The sequence below is a fragment of the Pagrus major genome, chromosome 4 (assembly GCF_040436345.1).
Source record: "Pagrus major chromosome 4, Pma_NU_1.0".
NCBI classification, from domain to species: domain Eukaryota; kingdom Metazoa; phylum Chordata; class Actinopteri; order Spariformes; family Sparidae; genus Pagrus; species Pagrus major.
The window spans coordinates 22,396,803-22,413,544 of record NC_133218.1 but is presented as its reverse complement, the minus strand read 5'-3'; the positions used below and the strand labels follow the sequence as shown (position 1 = coordinate 22,413,544).

Sequence of the window (16,742 nt, the reverse complement as noted above, 5' to 3'; positions counted from 1 at the left end):
GCATAAAAGTAAGGCTGCAGTCTGGACTGGAAGCACAGAAGGTGGCCGAGCAATGCACAGAACAAGGGAAACAGAGAGAGAGAGAGTGAGAGAGAGAGAGACAACACTGCTCTACACCCAACCAGCTACAATGTGGCCTTTGTGACATAATGCACTCTGCACAGCAGATTGTGGAAAATAATCCAAAATTTACTGGTTCGCATGTCCAGCAATAACAACTGACATCACAACCTGTACCATATATCCCATGTTTCTGGGCACATTTTTACATTTAGTGGAGAATGAGGGGGGTAAGAAAAACATCGTCAAGCAGTTATTATATTCCCATCATGTCCTGGGAGCCCATTACAGCATGGCACAAGCAATGGTAAAACTGAGAAAGTCAGCAGGCTGAGGCTGCAGGCGGAGGGCTGGGCACAACTTACACTCACAGTAGAAACCTACAGCACACTGTTAACTGCTGGAGAAAGATGGAGTTCAATCAAACACTTTGCACCTACAGATTATGTGTATTTAAATGCTGATAGTCATAAAGGTTTAGTTTTTAGTTGGCTTCCGTGTGCTACCATTAGTGTAAGGCCGAGAGCTTTAAGGTGTCCTTGCAAGAGTAATGAAGATGAGACTGCAGCAGAAGAGCAGAAGGCTGTCCAGACAATATTAACATGAGGTTGACTGTACTGAAAGCACGACAGGTGGGTCACATGAAAGATCACCATGTTTTTTTTCACTTGCCCAACACATGCTTCTCATTATTCTCCAAGAAAAACTGACACTGCTCCAAGCAAAAGAGAGAGGGCCACTACCACTCACCACAAACTAGTTTTCAAGTATATCTTACATTACATATGAGTGTACATTTTGAAGCTGTGTATGCTTTGAGCTGTTCCATCGGGACAAAATGAAAATGTAAATAGATTAAATTGCGTGTCCAAACATGCAGTAAGTGCTGCAAGGTAAGTATGATCTATGTAATAAAAGAAAAACACTTTCCAGGATTTCACTTGAATGAGCCAAGCAGCCTTTTAAATAAAATGAGCAGACAGGTTCCCACAACCTTTATATGTTTTATTCAGTATACATTTTAACTCACATTTCTAAATAAATGTGACTTCCCTTCAGCTGAAAAAAAAAAAAAAATCCATAGCCGTACCATTTAAATTTTTAAATGGCAAAAATAATATTTTCAAAGAGCAGGCATAGAGTGTGTTAAGTGTGTGTGCGTGTACATGTGCTTGTGTCAGTGCATGTATGTGTCCATATATCCTCGTGTGTCTCCACAACAGCCCCCATAACGTGGTTTTGGGCCGACTCTGGCCTAACAGTAAAATGTTCAAATTGGAAAAAATATTACCCTTCTTTCTCTTGAATAGCCGAGAGATAAGCACCCTTTAGCAATGAAGCCAGTGGAGTTTAAGCTTATTATGAATACCTCTCAGAGCGCAGAAGCATGTACTGTAGAAATCAAAGGGAGTAATAGGCAGGTAAGCCTGTGTCATTTTAAGGAGGAAGTCAGTTGTGAAATTGTAAAAATCGCAAGACCCTTCCGACAATCTCCTGCCCTCAGAACACTCCCATAAATGATTTCTAAATGGCAGTGGCTATCACATATCTGAAAAAGTCAGAAGTTTGTGAGGCAAAAAGAGAAAGTCCAATGCTAATCTCTCCATTGATGGAGAGGAATAACAATAAGACCATTTATCTTTTTGATTAAACAGCGCATACTCTGAAGTTCACAAGAATGTGTGATTCTTTGCAAGCGCCCTAAGCATCCCCAAGTAGACCTGGCTTTGCAGAACATTCCTCATGGTTTCATGTTCAATTGGCTGTGAAGGTCCGCAGCATAGCTTTTACATGCCGGACTGAAATCCTCAAAAAGAACTCAGGTCATCTTCGGTTTTATTTTCTTGATGATTGTGCTGCAAGAGCTGCTCATCAAATATCTGGATTCCTACACGAAGCAAGTGCACATAAACTCACAAAAACCATCAGCTGTAGGGTTACAGTTGCATATTCGTTTGTGCATTTTCTGCCTAATAGCTTCAGTTGTAAATCTGCTGTAAAGATGATATCATAACACAACTGCTCCGAGGCAGCCCGGACTCTGTGCTCCATATTCTACAAAGGCATACACACACACACATACACACGCTTACAAAACACACACACAGGCTAATACATACTGTGCTCTTTCTCCTCTGAATATTCATCCATGTTTCCACATCATCTGCAGGTCTCCTAATCACAGTCACTTCCCTTTTAATCACAGAGCTCTAATTAGGTCCTAATAAACCATTTTGCCATCCTCTTGGAGCGCCTGTGTGTCACTCACACATCAAACCAAGAAATACTATATTAAGGGGCTGTCAACCTCAAAGGAAAGCTCCTCCAGCAGCAGTGATACAGATACTGCAGGCACACCCTCTTACACTAATTGAAATTATCGAAAGCTCCGCTTACATGTGACACTTGGCCACGTCTGAAACCGTGGCCTGAAGTACGGCAGTCAAAAGCACGACGCCTGTGCCAACACCGAGGCTCTACTGGGTTCTCTGATGTCTGGTAATTGTTTAAACCTGAGTGGATATGGCACGGGGCCTCATGCTGCCTGTTCTGCCAAGAGAGGGAAAAAAAATGTTCTCACTAGCACTTTTCTCCTCAGTTTCTTCTATTCTAATTCAGTCCAGCATGGTCTTCAGGGAAAGCCTCAATGGTTCCATGTTCATCTTGGAGAACCAGTGTTGGGGATGATGATCGCCGACCACAAGTTGATAATGATGACTGTTTAATTAGAAGGCTTTCTTTGGCCTGGCCACAACCCAAACTCCTCCACCCTGCAGATGGTAACCAATAAATTTAGCTTTGCTGAGGATGAGGAGGAACATTGTACCTCCCCAGTTTACCCTCAACCCCGCCCCTGACCAAGGACATAAAGCCTTTCTTCTCGATAACACAAAAAACGCAACCATGGCCTTGATGCGTGTGCCTCTATACAAGCAAGCATCTGACTGTGACGGAAAAGTCCAACTGGGTCTTCTACAGTGCATGTTCATCTGCATCTAATTTGTAATTGGGAATATGCTTTTAGGAAAATGTAAAGCCCTCTGATTAAAAGGTACAGTTCATAAGATAGTTGATTGTCGAGTTTCATTCCCAACTCGTCAAATACTGATGCTTTGGGTTGGTAGGTGGGGCCGGCCTTTTTGGCCTTTATTTGACATGACAACTTAGAGAGTGACGGGAAACAGGAGAAAGAGTGGGGGAATACATGCAGCAAAGGGCCACTAGCTGGACTCGACATGGGTCCACCCCGTTTTTTTTTTGTTTGTTTTTTTCTAATCAACTTCAGTTTCCATTCCTTGCAACTAAAGCATGATTATATTTCTTACAATTATGTTCAGGCAACTCAAAACGCCTAGTTAGAGTTAGGGAAACACTGTGGTTATGGTAAGTACATTATGGTTATGGTCAGGGAACTCGAACACTTCGTTAAGTTTGGCAGAAACATCACGAGGATGGTAAATATTTTTAAAAAGTCAACTGTGATGGGATGCAAACCCCAGTCTCCAGCGTAGAAGTCATGTGCCCAGCAGCCACCCACTCGGGTCTCCTCCTCCCTATGACTTTGCACTGCGGTATACGAACGTAACTCTGCGAACAAGCTTTGACAGTGGACGTAAATCCTTATTGCAAATTAGTTGCACATGAACGTAATATGTAGGAGGGAGAGTTCTGAAGTCATTTATATATATTTATATGCAGTCTGCGAGGTCATTCATTATGGTCATATATAATATTCCAGCGACAGAAAAAAGTTTTTTTTTTAAATCTAAACATTTTTGCTCCTTAATACTTGTTCCACAATGTCATTCCGCTCTCCTCAGCAAAGTTCTTGTAGACTTTATAGACCGTCCTGTCTACTGGAAAAAAGAAAGAAGGCGTGTTACTGTTCCTCACACAGGACAACACCTCCCATCATCCCTTGGTCCCCCCTCAGCGTCATCCTCACCCACCTCCTGTCAATCATCCTCCCTTGGACGAGCCTTTCTACACCGTACTGCCTGGCAGAAACTGCACTCTGTCTGTGTGTGTGCATGTGTATGTGCATTGTATGTGGGCAGGCGGCGTGTGCCAGAGTGGCTATCCCCTCAGATTGTCAAAGAGGCTCATGGGAAATTTACTGCATGGGCCAAACCACAGGCTTTCTCTATCATTTCAGCAGATTTCTCTTTTTTAGTCCCATTCAAAAAAGTGATTATCACAGACACTACTTTTCTTTCTCTGATTCTGACTCTCTGGGCTTTCCTCACTGTAGCTGCACTTTGATTATAAATGTGCATTTGAGCCAATCAGGGGTTTCTTTAGTGCCGTTTTAGACCGGGCAACATGTTTCCACTGCCTTCAACAGTTGTTTCTAAAGCAGGTATGTTAATTTGTGGACCATCAAATTAGCCTAATTGTTGATTAAAAAGTGAAAGTTTATATTTTCCAACATTAGCGCCTCTGGTATGGTAATAGTTATGTCATGGTACAAGTAGGCTGAGTGATGGATAAAGTTGTTCCAGTCCTCCACCATGATCCAGCACTCACAAGTTGGAAATTGTGCCTTTTGGAAACAAATCAAAGGGGAAACGTCAGCGCTACTACTGCATGTATTCCTCCTACATAAGTACAATAAGTATTCTCAACCACCTTGAAAATACTAAAATTCACCCTATGTGCGGGTCAGGACCAAGACCAATTTCTTATAATAAAGAGAATGAGTTTGATCCACTTGCACATCATCAGCAGGGTCTGAGGCAACCTGAACACTAATATCATTATTTGTGCCCAGTCTTTAATCTCAGAAAGTCTGCTCTTAGTCCATCTTTTCACCAACAGCGTCTAAACACCCCCCCTCCCTTTACTCAGAGAGTGTGTGAGAGAGAGAGGATAACAAAGACAGACAGAGAGCGAGAGAAAGCTTGTGGTCGGGTCTGGTGAAGCCATTTTCTCATAATGCACATTAAGGGCAAAGCCTTGTAACACGTCCAAGTCAGTGTAAAAAGAAATTATTCAGAAAGGAAACAAAAGACCTGGGCAAGAAGAGATGCTATGGTTAACTTCATCAAAATTTTAGCCGCAAGAACCTTTCCATCTATTCCCCCGCCCTCCCTCTTTGTCACTTTGATTTATTTTTGGCACTGTACGTTAGCGTTTTCCAAAGGAAAAACTGTTGGGAATCTGATTTCTGGCCCAATACGCCCGTTCTTTTCCATAACTTCCTCGCCTGTTATAGATGTCACAGTAGCTGCTCCATGATGCAAGTAGTTGATCAGTATTTGTTTCCATCCAAGAGGGCTGACACACACTATCAGAGGACCTCAGCGACGACAAAGTAGGTTTTTGTTTTGAGGCCCGTCTTCAAAAATGTGGTAAAATCAACAATCCTGCACGTCTTCTTGATGAAATCAAGTCTTTGGTTTTGTATTCATACAGACACTTGTCAGTCAAACTCGAGAAGCCAGCATGCACCATGGACCAAAATGGCACATTACAGCAATACTGCTTCAAGGAGACAACACACGGTATCATGTGTTCACATCCCATACCTCTCAAGAGTGTGCACACATACCCACTATGTACGAGTACACACGCAAATATGCACTCAGAAATGAAGTTGCCAATCTGATCTGAAAACAGTCGAGTGCCAACAAAACGGCTCCCAGCATCCTAAAGGCTGGACCGCAGAGTAAAGAAGCCAGATTGGCTGGCTTAGTCGCAGCTATGGAGCATATTTTACATCTCATGTCAGATCAAGCTGGCAGATACAGAGCCGGCTGTCAACCTCCACCAACTGGATAATGTCTAATCGTTCAGCTTTTACAGACAGGGGAGACCTGTGTAACTTGGATACAAAAATAGCCGCTTCCTTCTAAGACTATGGAGACATACACTTTGGAAAACTGAATCATATTTTCAATCAAAAAGCGTGAATGATCACAACCTTCATGCACAACCCTGAATGTTGAAATAATTCCTGATGGTTTTGTTTCTGCGATGTTATTCATAACAAATTCAAATACTGAATGTATGTGCTCCATGCCATAATTGCGGTGCTTCTCCCTCATCAGGGCATGAGTTTTTTAATGTCTTCTTTCCCATTATTCTGCATCAAAACTCTGCTGTTGGCTCAAGTGATATTTTCAGAGAGTCCTTTAAAGCTTCCTCCAAGGCTGTGGCTTGCCCATGAGACTTGATCCAAACACAATGGGGGGGGGATCACAAGGAAAAGGCTTGTTGTGACGCTTTTGTGTGTGAGCAGCGCAAAAGCCCACATTACACTAATCTCTTTTCCCTTGTTCACTCACAAGACACAATCTCAGGTCTTCAGAGCTTCTTCAATTCTAGTAGGAGAGAAATCACCCGGGGCAAAAGATCACAGCTTCTTCTTCTTCTGTCTTTTTCTTTTTTTTAAAAAAAAAAAAAGCCAAGTGCCAGCAGCAAGGTCACTCACATATAAATATATAGACTTCAGTATCCATGACAAGTGGACACATTGATACATAGAAGTGTAATTTCTCTGAGACTTGACATAAAAAGGTTGACGTCAGTGAAATCTGCCACTGAGTCAAAGTGAAAAAAATAATAATTAATGCACGACTCTCTCAAAGCGTAGCTAACAAAATGGTTGCCACAAAAAAAAAAAAAAAACTGGCTTTGGATTCTGCACCCAAATGTCTGCAAAAGGAACACGGACCGACATGAGTGTTTGTTTAAAATTCAGCTTCAACCACCTGCACTCTTTTCACACAACCTGACAGTTCTCAGCCTTGGTCCATATGCCATGTGTGTGTGTGTGTGTGTGTGTTAGAGAGAGAGAGCGCACGCATGTGTGAGAGGGAGAAATTGCACGCGCGTGTGTGTGTGTGTACATATGCACAGACTCCAAAATCCACCACATTTTAATTACTGCCCGGCTGCACTGTGTGCCTCTTTGATATGGAAATAAAGGCAACCATCTTCACACACAGCCACTGTACAAATCTTCATCTGATTCATAAAAAACAATGAGCCCGACTAATTCCTCCACCTGATTACAGTCCCGGACCTGTGTGTGAGAAACACACGGCCACCAAGGCCCCTCCAATTAATTCTACATATTAATGTGTGATTTTAAAAAAAAATCAACTACTTACCATAGCCGAGACTGTTGCATTTTGAAGTCAAAGTTAATTATGCACAACTATGCTATGGACTAAAAGAAAATGTCCAATTATTTTGAGAAAAACATTTTCGTGGGAGAGTGAATGATACAGATCAAAATGGGCCACTTAGGTTACTTGTGCAATTATGCAGTTCCTGTGAAGATACACATATTTAGATTTTTTTTTTCTTCATCTGTAATCCTTTAATGTCAGCAATACTGTTCACTTACGGCAGCCAGAGGGACACAGAGATCTAACAGAGCAGAAAAAGAAAGTAAGAAAAAATAGTGCCCCTGCCCTCGTCGATGTTCAGTAAGTGTTGGCGCTTGCACATCTTGTAGGTGCGATTAGTTTCTGAATAAAAAAAACAACATGTACTCAAGTTTAATCTTTGACTTTAGAGGAATTTGTGTTACATGTGTTACATTCTTTCCTATTAATCTGTCTGGCTCCACTTTCTCAAAGCTTTTCAGTAAAGATGGCAGCTTCATGAAGGTGATGCCCCTGCTCTTGATGACTTGTGACCACCGATTTCATCCGCATATTCTCCTCTTAACAGAAGTCACAATGGTACCGACTGAAATTTCCTCCTGTTCGAGCGCAAATCATCTAAACTGAAGGCGTCTGCGCCGTACTCTCCTGTCGTCAAACGCCCGCTCTACCCTACCAAATGCTCCTTTGGTGTGCAGAGGAGGGCGAGTTCTCCATCACTGCATGCATTCATTATACATAATACTGTGCGGCTCCTAATCACATTGTCCCGTGAAAGAAAATTAGGCATCATGACAGAAGCGACATGCTACCAACTTGTCACAAACTTCTCATCGAAGGGGACAGATTCCAAAGATAAAAAAAACCTGTGATGGCATATTCCCATCAGTTTTGATCATTGTTGAAATATTCTACAGCACATTAGATAACACTTAGATAGACAGATGTCACAACATCTGCTACCCTGCCATCCTCCACCTTTACCAGGCCTGCTGTTGTTTACCTCCTCTCATCTTGTTTATCATCAGGTCTCAGCCGCTGCCTCCAACACCACAAAGAGAAGGAGGCTAGTACCTGGGCACCCCTTCAACTGCTGCCCCCCACCTCCTCCTCCTCCTCCTCATCCTCCTCCTCTATAGCCTCACTCTCCCTGCAGCGTCCTGTCACTTGGAACAAAATAGCTGTCTTTCTGCGAGACACAGTAAATATATATATATATAGAGAGAGAGAAAGATAAAGCAACGTGTAAGATCTCAGTTACACGGTCGGCTTTTTAGATTTTGACATTTCAAATCCAAATCAATGGTAGCGTTTAGAAAGAAAGACAATCTCTGCAAAATATCTGCGTGAGGGAAAGTATACACATGTGCCAAGGCGTACAGGGCTCACACTCACGCACACACACTAGACAGTTTTGCGAGAATTTTAAATATCAAGGACTCTGGAATAATCTACACACATATGTTTAATGTTGTCTGGGACTTTGCTCCATCTGTAAATGACATACATCACTGTTCTTTAGAATCCCACCGCAGAATGATGTCAATATAAGATCGTCTCGTCCCTTCTGCGACTGTGAAATCAGCTTATCATGCGTTGGAATTGGTTGTAATTCTGTAAGAATTCTGTTTGGCAAGGAAACACGCTCTGCGGGGTGAAACTGTTAGCAGAAGAGCAAGGCCATAAAATGAAACAGAGCAGCACTTTCATTTTGCGTCACTTCGTGGCGTGGCGATGGACAATATTTGATTTTTCAGCAGCGGAATAATGAAACACTCAACAAAGACTAACAGATCTGTGAGCTCAATATGATGAAGGGACCTTGGTTTGTATTTTTCTTTTGAGAAGAGTCACAGTTGTAATAAAATTGCACAAGAACAAGTTTTTTTTTTGTCAACTGGAAATGATCAGATTCAACTCCTAATCAACCAAGAGCATAATCAATAATCAATATGCACATCTCTCTTCCTCTCTTTCTTTCCCTCCCTCCCTCCCTCTCTTCTCTCTCCTGCCTTGTCTTTGATCCCACTAATTGCTGGCACAGGAGTTTAGTTTAAACAAATTCTACCTTTAGGATGAGGACATGGTAAAGTAAATTTAAGTCATGGCACTCAGTCTAAAATAAAAAAATGCTCAAATAATAATAATAATAATAATAATAATAATAGAGGAAAAAATATTCTCAGCAGCAAAGTTGCTCTTACAACACGGGAGACATTGGACTTGTGGACAGAGTGCAGAATATGTTTAGACAAGCCAGGTGGTTTCTCCCCCTTCATGCCAAAATGAATCTAAATCTTTGAACTTACTGGCACATCAGCGTCAGCCAGTCTATATCTTAACGCTGAGTCCAGGTGGGAAATTCTGCCTTTCTCTGTCTTGCAAAAAAAAAATACATAAAAAAAGCTCAAGTCACCCCGAGATCCACACGCAGAAATACAGAAAATGCTCAAGACCAGACAGTATGAAATGTGATAAATACGATATTATCGGCCTGCAGTCCTGTTAACCAACAAACTGCCACTTTAGTTTTTTTAATTAATGTTTAAGCTGACACAACTACTGCGAAATAAAATGGCACATGCGTCCGGGGGACATATTGACAAAACAAGCAAAAATTATCCGAGGGGATCACACTGCCAAAAAATTACTTACACTTCTGCATCTGTCCAATTATTAAAAGGCACATTTAAGTTGTAAGGCGCAACAGCGACGTGGTGTATAAAAGGGAAGAAGGTGAGTGATTAAGATGCCGGTGGTTTTAATAAGTGAGAGATGTTAAATAAGAGCCAAGTGCGGCTCTGTGGCATCAAAGGGCTGCGATGCCGCTTTTCACTCCTTCCTCTCTCGCTCTTTTTGTGAGCGACACGCTGGGCTGAGCTGCCCGTCAGAGACAAACTCTTGTGGAGACAGAGCCGAGTGTCCCTGTATAGCAATCAGGACAATGTGCTGAATGGGCAGTCTAATTATAAATGTGCCATTTAGACTCGCATTTGGTCTCCAGAACCGCCTTACCTTATGAGGAGACCTGCAGCTTACACTACAGAGCAACTGTCCAGAGGAAAATATTAAAAAAATAACTAACTAAAAAAAAAAAAAAAAAGTTTACACACCTCAGAGAGAGAGAGGGAAGGATTAGAGGAGGATGTGGTGTTGCTGGAGGAGTTTAATGGACAGGAGATAATTGTCTTTTCATTTCATTAATTGGCCACAGGTGTCTCATTTGTGTCACAAAGCGCACGTGCTCACTGTTAAATAAATACAAGGAAGACACAATTCAATTAAAATAGAAGTTCCTGCTGTCGTCACAGCTGAATCTCCTCTTAATAAAATGTTATGGAGGCTGCCTCAGAAGGCACAGGGAGTGTGTCTACTTTTGGGGAAACGCACGCTGCGAATATCACGTTCAAACACTGATTTTTCACTCAATCTTACATTTATAAAAACCTGGAAAATTACTTATTAACACAGTGCAACATAATTATTTCCTAATGGACGATGTATGAAATAAAAAAAATGGAATGAAGTGTTTCCCAAACACCCAAAACAGCTCAAAGTTTATTTTATGTTTTTTTTTAAAAAAAAAAATATCCAAACAGTATTTATTCTATTTTAAAGGCCTTGTGATTCATTAATTTTCCGGCTTGCAGCAGCGGATAAAAGCAAGAAAACAATTAACCCTGATTAAGAACATTTACACTTTTCCACAAGAGGAGAACCTCTGTGTGAGTGTGTGTGTGGGTGTGTGTGTGTGTGTGTGTTGAGTCCGGGAGCGCCGAGCTTCAGAGCCTTCGGCTTAAATGGAAAACTGTCTGCTCAAGTACATCTCCTCTAAATGGACAAGCTTCTGCGATTGTTGAATTTAATTTATGGCTTATGCATTCTTTAGAGGTCGATTCCCCTGACCTCAAGAGAAAGTTAAGGAAGAGCAAATTCCCAGGCTGCACGGCGGCCAGAGGCTGACAGGAAAAAAATACTAAAATTCAGACAGAACAAAACAACAAAAACGTGCGGATGAGACGCAGTTTGGAGGCAGAGGGGTTTTGGATGTGTAAAGGTATAACGAGAAGCTTCAAATAAAACTTGTCCACCTCACATGCGGAGGGGAAACGTACCGGAGCGCACGTCAGTGTCAATGAAGTGTACCGCTCTGTGGAGAGAAGTGAAACTGCCACCAGCACAGGAAAGTTACGGGAAATGTAAACACAAACACTAAAGGAGCTGTCAGCCTTTAAACATGTCAGATTTCAGTCAGAATCAGCGCTCGTCGGCGGTGTTTTAAGTGAAGAGTGCGATCGCTGACAGCGGTCCTGTTGGTCTGAACGCTGCAGTTTACACGTCCGCTCGCACGGCTTCACGCTGCTGCAACAAACAAAAGACAGAACATAAAGTGATTTCAAACCTCGACACGATGCTTCGGAGTTTAGTTTTGATCAAGTTGGATGTTGTATTTAGCGCGGATCTGCCCCAAAACCGAGGCGATCCCGAGCGCCTCCGAGCCAACGCCGCGCCGCTGTCGTCCGGCGTGCACTCCGCTTGTTTTGGTGAAAGCGACGCATCAAACACTCGCAATAATGAAAGTTTTGACGCTCGTTCTCCCCGCCACAAAACCCAGGAACATGTTTCAGCTTATCACACACTAAACTTTCTGGGGAAAAAAACGGCTTCACAGCGGGAAAATGCGCGCACGGCGCCGGAGCGTTTCTCTGACAAGCGCGTTCGACTTTTAGGAATCAGCGTTCAAGCACAAGGTGGGAAATGTGAGGAGAGCGCAGGGCATGTTGAAAAGCACAGCAAATGTGTTGTTTACCTTGATGATCTGAGCCGTGGAGAAGATATCTGTGCGTCCTTTCCCGTGCGTAAAGACTGCTGGACGAGGCTACACTGAGCTATCTGTTGAGCGAAAACTTCAAGTCTGCTCACACGGGGCCATGCGAGGGGATCCCGCACACTCTGTGTGAAGTTCAGCTGTCCAAAACTACAAGTACCTTTTGTTGTTCGCCTATCTGTTCTTTATCTCTCTCTCACTCTCTCTCTCTTTCTCTCTCTATCTCTCTTCGCTCTCTCTCTCACTCTCTCTCTCTATCTCTCTCACTCAGACAAGAGAAGACGATGGGTAGAGCTGCTGTCAATCTTGGCAATCAATGCGCGCAGCCATGTCGCAAGTATTCAAAGCATTTCCCGTCGTGCAACATCAGAAAGTGAGTGGCCAGGGCATTGATCTGAGGAAGGCAAAGAGGCAGGACTCCCCCCCCCCCCTCCCCTCCTCCTCCTCCTCCTCCTCCCAGACAAGAGATGCGAGAGAGAGAGAGAGAGAGAGAGAGAGAGAGAGAGAGAGAGAGAGAGAGAGAGAGAGAGAGATTTGTGGTGAAATAAAAGTGGAGACAAGGAGGATGGTTGTAACTGCCCGCAGTTTAGTTAGTTTAATAAGCTTACGTAAATGAACATCACTTATAGGCACTTCAAAGTTAGACATGACTTTTTCCTGTCAGTGGCACGTTTTTATTTATGTTCTCTGGAGACAAACGACGCACTGACCTCTCCAACTTCACTGATAGAGTTCCAGAATCAGCGTTTCTTTAGAAGAAAACGCGCTCAGCTTGATATGAGAGCAGGTGAGAGAAACCCAGTCAGAGAGAGTTCAGGGACTAGTTTAGACTTGCGTAATGTAACAGCTTTCGTTTGCATACTTTAAAATCAGAACCTCGAGTACACACAACCTTTGCTGTTTCTCATTGACTTCTTCTGGTTAAAATGATCACATAAGAAACTGAAAAAGAATAATTAAAAATGTTGTTTTTCATCCATCCAGAGATCACCAGCTTCTCTGCAGATATTTGCCATTTCATGGGCTGGAAGTCACATCATGCTTCTCAGCTTTTCTAGATTTTAAAATAATTATTTTTGACAGATGATCTTAGAAAAAGCAGAAGATTCTTCTGGTCCTGCAAAGCGTCTAACTTGTGTGTTCACACCGTGTATTTATTGTGAGGTAATTAAATTGTCACATTCAAAGAACACGTAAAAAACAAGACTCGTTTTAGATTAATAGAAATTAAAACAAAAGAATGATTTTTAGAAATTAAAAAAATCAGTGATTGTTTTACAATTGTATGTAATGTGGTTAGTGGTGCGAGAGAAAATATTATTCTCCTGCGTCATATTTAACTTTTACAGACTGAGGCAATTTATTTTTTAGTTTTTGTATAAAAATCCATACGGGGTTTTAACACAGAAGACAGAACTAAAATAATCAATAGGTTGCATCAGTACGTTAACGCACACACAGACCAATTACATTAATTTAAATAAACCCTACATTATGTTTTAAAACAGATCCGGGAGCAGCCATTTCACTTCTGAAATTAAAGCAAAGGTGCAGCGGCTGCAGGTTGACATTATTTGCCTCTGACAACGAGACATTTATCTGTATTGAATGAACATTTGTTTTAAAATGACCAGCTGAGCTGGAGGAGGCCCACACGAGTCAAACACACACAATAAACCACAACATGTCCGAATCACAGAGAAATCAAAACAGAAAGACAACAGACGAAAAACTTGTAATCTATTAATCAGCAGCAGCACAAAAAGGCACATACCGATACACATCATGACAGCACCCATCACCAGACATGACTCCCCTACTGGGCATGCCATAAGTGCCCTATAACAGGAGACTATCATGTATGATGAGAAAACATTGTAAGAAATAGGAAAAGTTACTTACAAAGAGAGGAGACAGCAGGAGGAAATTCTGATTGTTAACTGCAGTCACATAGAGCTAAAAGAGGAGGGAGGAGAGGCAGAGACAGAGAGACAGAGAGAGAGAGAGAGAGAGAGAGAGAGAGAGAGAGAGAGAGAGGCAACACAAGTCATCCACAACATCAGCTCTGACTCTGTGCGCCTCACTGTCCCTCTCTTTTTGTCCAAGGTGAAGTAAAAACGCACCACGTCCTAACATCAAGGAGCATCAGCACACCTCAGTTTAGCTCCTTTTTTCTGTCAGTTTGAAGTCTGACTTACTTTTTCTGCAGTGTGTGAGACAGAAAGAAAGAAAGAAAGAAAGAAAGAAAGAAAGAAAGAAAGAAAGAAAGAAAAAGAAATAAAGCTCACCTCTGAAAGTTTTTTCTGGACTTCTTTTAAACTTGAACGCCTCCTGACCTTTAAACATGTACAACTCTAAAATAATCTGACGCCTGTCCTCTGATTTACTCACACATCCGTTTGGTGAAATTATCGACACTCCTGTAACAATCTGACAGTGTATTTCTTCAGATCCATGCCTGATGATTCGTCTGGTATCTGCTCTGGGTGCAGGAGCGGACTGAGCGGGACTCAAACTCGTGTTTCGTGTGTCTCATGCGCCACCTTTTGGTCACCGAGGGAAACACCTGCAGCTGTCCACCTCGCAAAAATCAGATGACTCTAATAGAGACAGAAACACAGGATTTTTGCTTCTTCTCAGATGAACTTTATACTAATTTAAGTAATGAAGAATCTTGGTCCATAAAGCCCTTTTACAGACTAATTTTAAAGCATCTTAGAAGTAAAATCATTTCTCTTCAAACACTTGAGCTTTCTGCTTTTGGACGTCATCGTTGCTGCTTCCAAAATGACAATCTTATCTGAATCTGGAGAGGAGACATTGATGCAAATAGTCTAGTTTTATTTGCTTAATGTGCAGTAAAAAGATAATTATTTACAGTTACAGCTGGCTGCAGGATAGTTCTCAAAATCACAAATATAGATTTTTACAGAGGTGACTGTAATGGCTTCCTCTTTATGGCTCAGATGGCAGTGTGTGTGTGTGCGTGTGTGTGTGTGTGTGTGTGTGTGTGTGTGTGTGAAGGCTGCATGAAGAGCAAAAAGACAGTCCAACTTGTTGGGGGGTAAGGCAGACACATTTGCATACCCTGTGAGTCTTTGATGCATCTTGAAAATTCAAGTCTAGCCCATAAATATTTGAGAAGGAGAGTGCATGAAAATCAACATTTTTGTTACATTAAATTAACATGTGTTCTTCTCCTGTTCTGCATGGTTAATTAGAGGACGCCATTCAGCCAGTGAGTGAGGATGATGATGAGCGGGGAGGGGGAGGGGTGAGGGATGGGATGGGATGGGAGGGAGGGCAGCTTTGATTACAGTGCAGCCGGAGAGGAGCAGGTTTCAAAGGTGTGCAGCTGATTCATGCTTAGAAATACAGCGATTTGTATTCTCAATGAGGATTCACAATTATCTGAATTATAGAAGGAGAAGACTGTAAAAGTCTGACTTTTGGGCCTGACATTATAGGATGAGAGTAACACAACACTTTTTATTTTAACCCTCTGTTTAGCATTTACAAACAGCCTATGACCACTTAATAACTTATGGCACGCTGTGATGCTGTTGTAAGCACATCTTGTCTTTTTAACAATAATATCTCCTCTTAATAAGCAGTCATAAACACATTTTAAAGGTGCACTGTATAGTTTTGGAAAAGAAATCCAAACACAGAAAGGTAATATATAGAATATTAATCAGGTAGTAACACAATCTCGGAAATATTTATTCTTTCCCAATATCTTATATCCATAACTGAATGAACAAGCTGTCCTCAGAGGGACATGAGGACCCCAAGAACACTGTTTGAAGCTTGAAAAGATGCGACTAAGAAGAGTCTTGCAAATATAAATAAAGCTGAACACTATGAAATTGTGTTTGTTTATTTTGTTTATTTAGTCATAAAAATCCACCAATGAAGGTTTTTCTCCTCTGATTAAAATGTCTTCCCCAAAACCACACAGTGCGCCTGTAATAACACAGTATAACATGTAATCATGTCTTCAGTAGCTTTAAATACATTGATAAAGCCAGTGTACGAATATCTTAGAATTGTTCATCATTATATAAGTTTTAAGCTCTGATATTAAAAAGGATGTGTACATGTGCATAATAACATGTCTATCATTAAAACTGAGGGATATCTTTAATTCCTTAGGTGTCATTTTTAAACTGAGGACGATGGGGACATGTCTGCTAATTTTGTACCCATCACTTTTTTAAAGCAAAATATTTAACAGCTTGCACCAAGAAATGTTCACAAACAAATGAGATTAAATACATTTTTTGATGCAGTTATCTGTTCTGACTGATACAATTCCCTCATGAAACTGCCTAAAATCACATGTTTATGACCATTTAAAAAGGTTTTTGTCATCTGAACCGTCATGTCCCCAACACTTTTTCACACAAAGTGACGGCCTTGAGTCCTGACTAGTATATGGAACATCTATATGAATTATTGCTTTGTTAATTTTGACTAATTTGCTCTTGAAAAGTCCTTGAATTGTATCATTTCAAAAGAAACCGATATTCATTTGAGGTAAAAATTTTAATCTTATTGTTGCTTTGCATGCATTATCAGCTGTCTTACAGAAAAATCACAGATACCAATAATTGGAAAAATGCTGAATATCAGCCAGGCCGGTAATCGGTCTGTCCCTAATTAAAACATAACTTATGACGCGTTTCTGTACCTACTGTAAGTTGTTGGTGAGATTATTTTAGCCCTACAACATACGT

General features: G+C 41.5%; 1 protein-coding gene across 1 annotated transcript in view; it reads right to left on the bottom strand.

The window, feature by feature from the left end:
• sox6 (SRY-box transcription factor 6) overlaps positions 1-12,287 on the bottom strand; it is a 137,629-nt gene extending 125,342 nt beyond the window's left edge. Inside the window, exon 1 of the mRNA XM_073464063.1 lies at positions 11,986-12,287. The gene's annotated coding sequence lies outside the window, so the exon portion shown is untranslated. The remainder of the gene's footprint in view (positions 1-11,985) is intronic.
• Between the last annotated feature and the right edge of the window lie 4,455 nt (positions 12,288-16,742).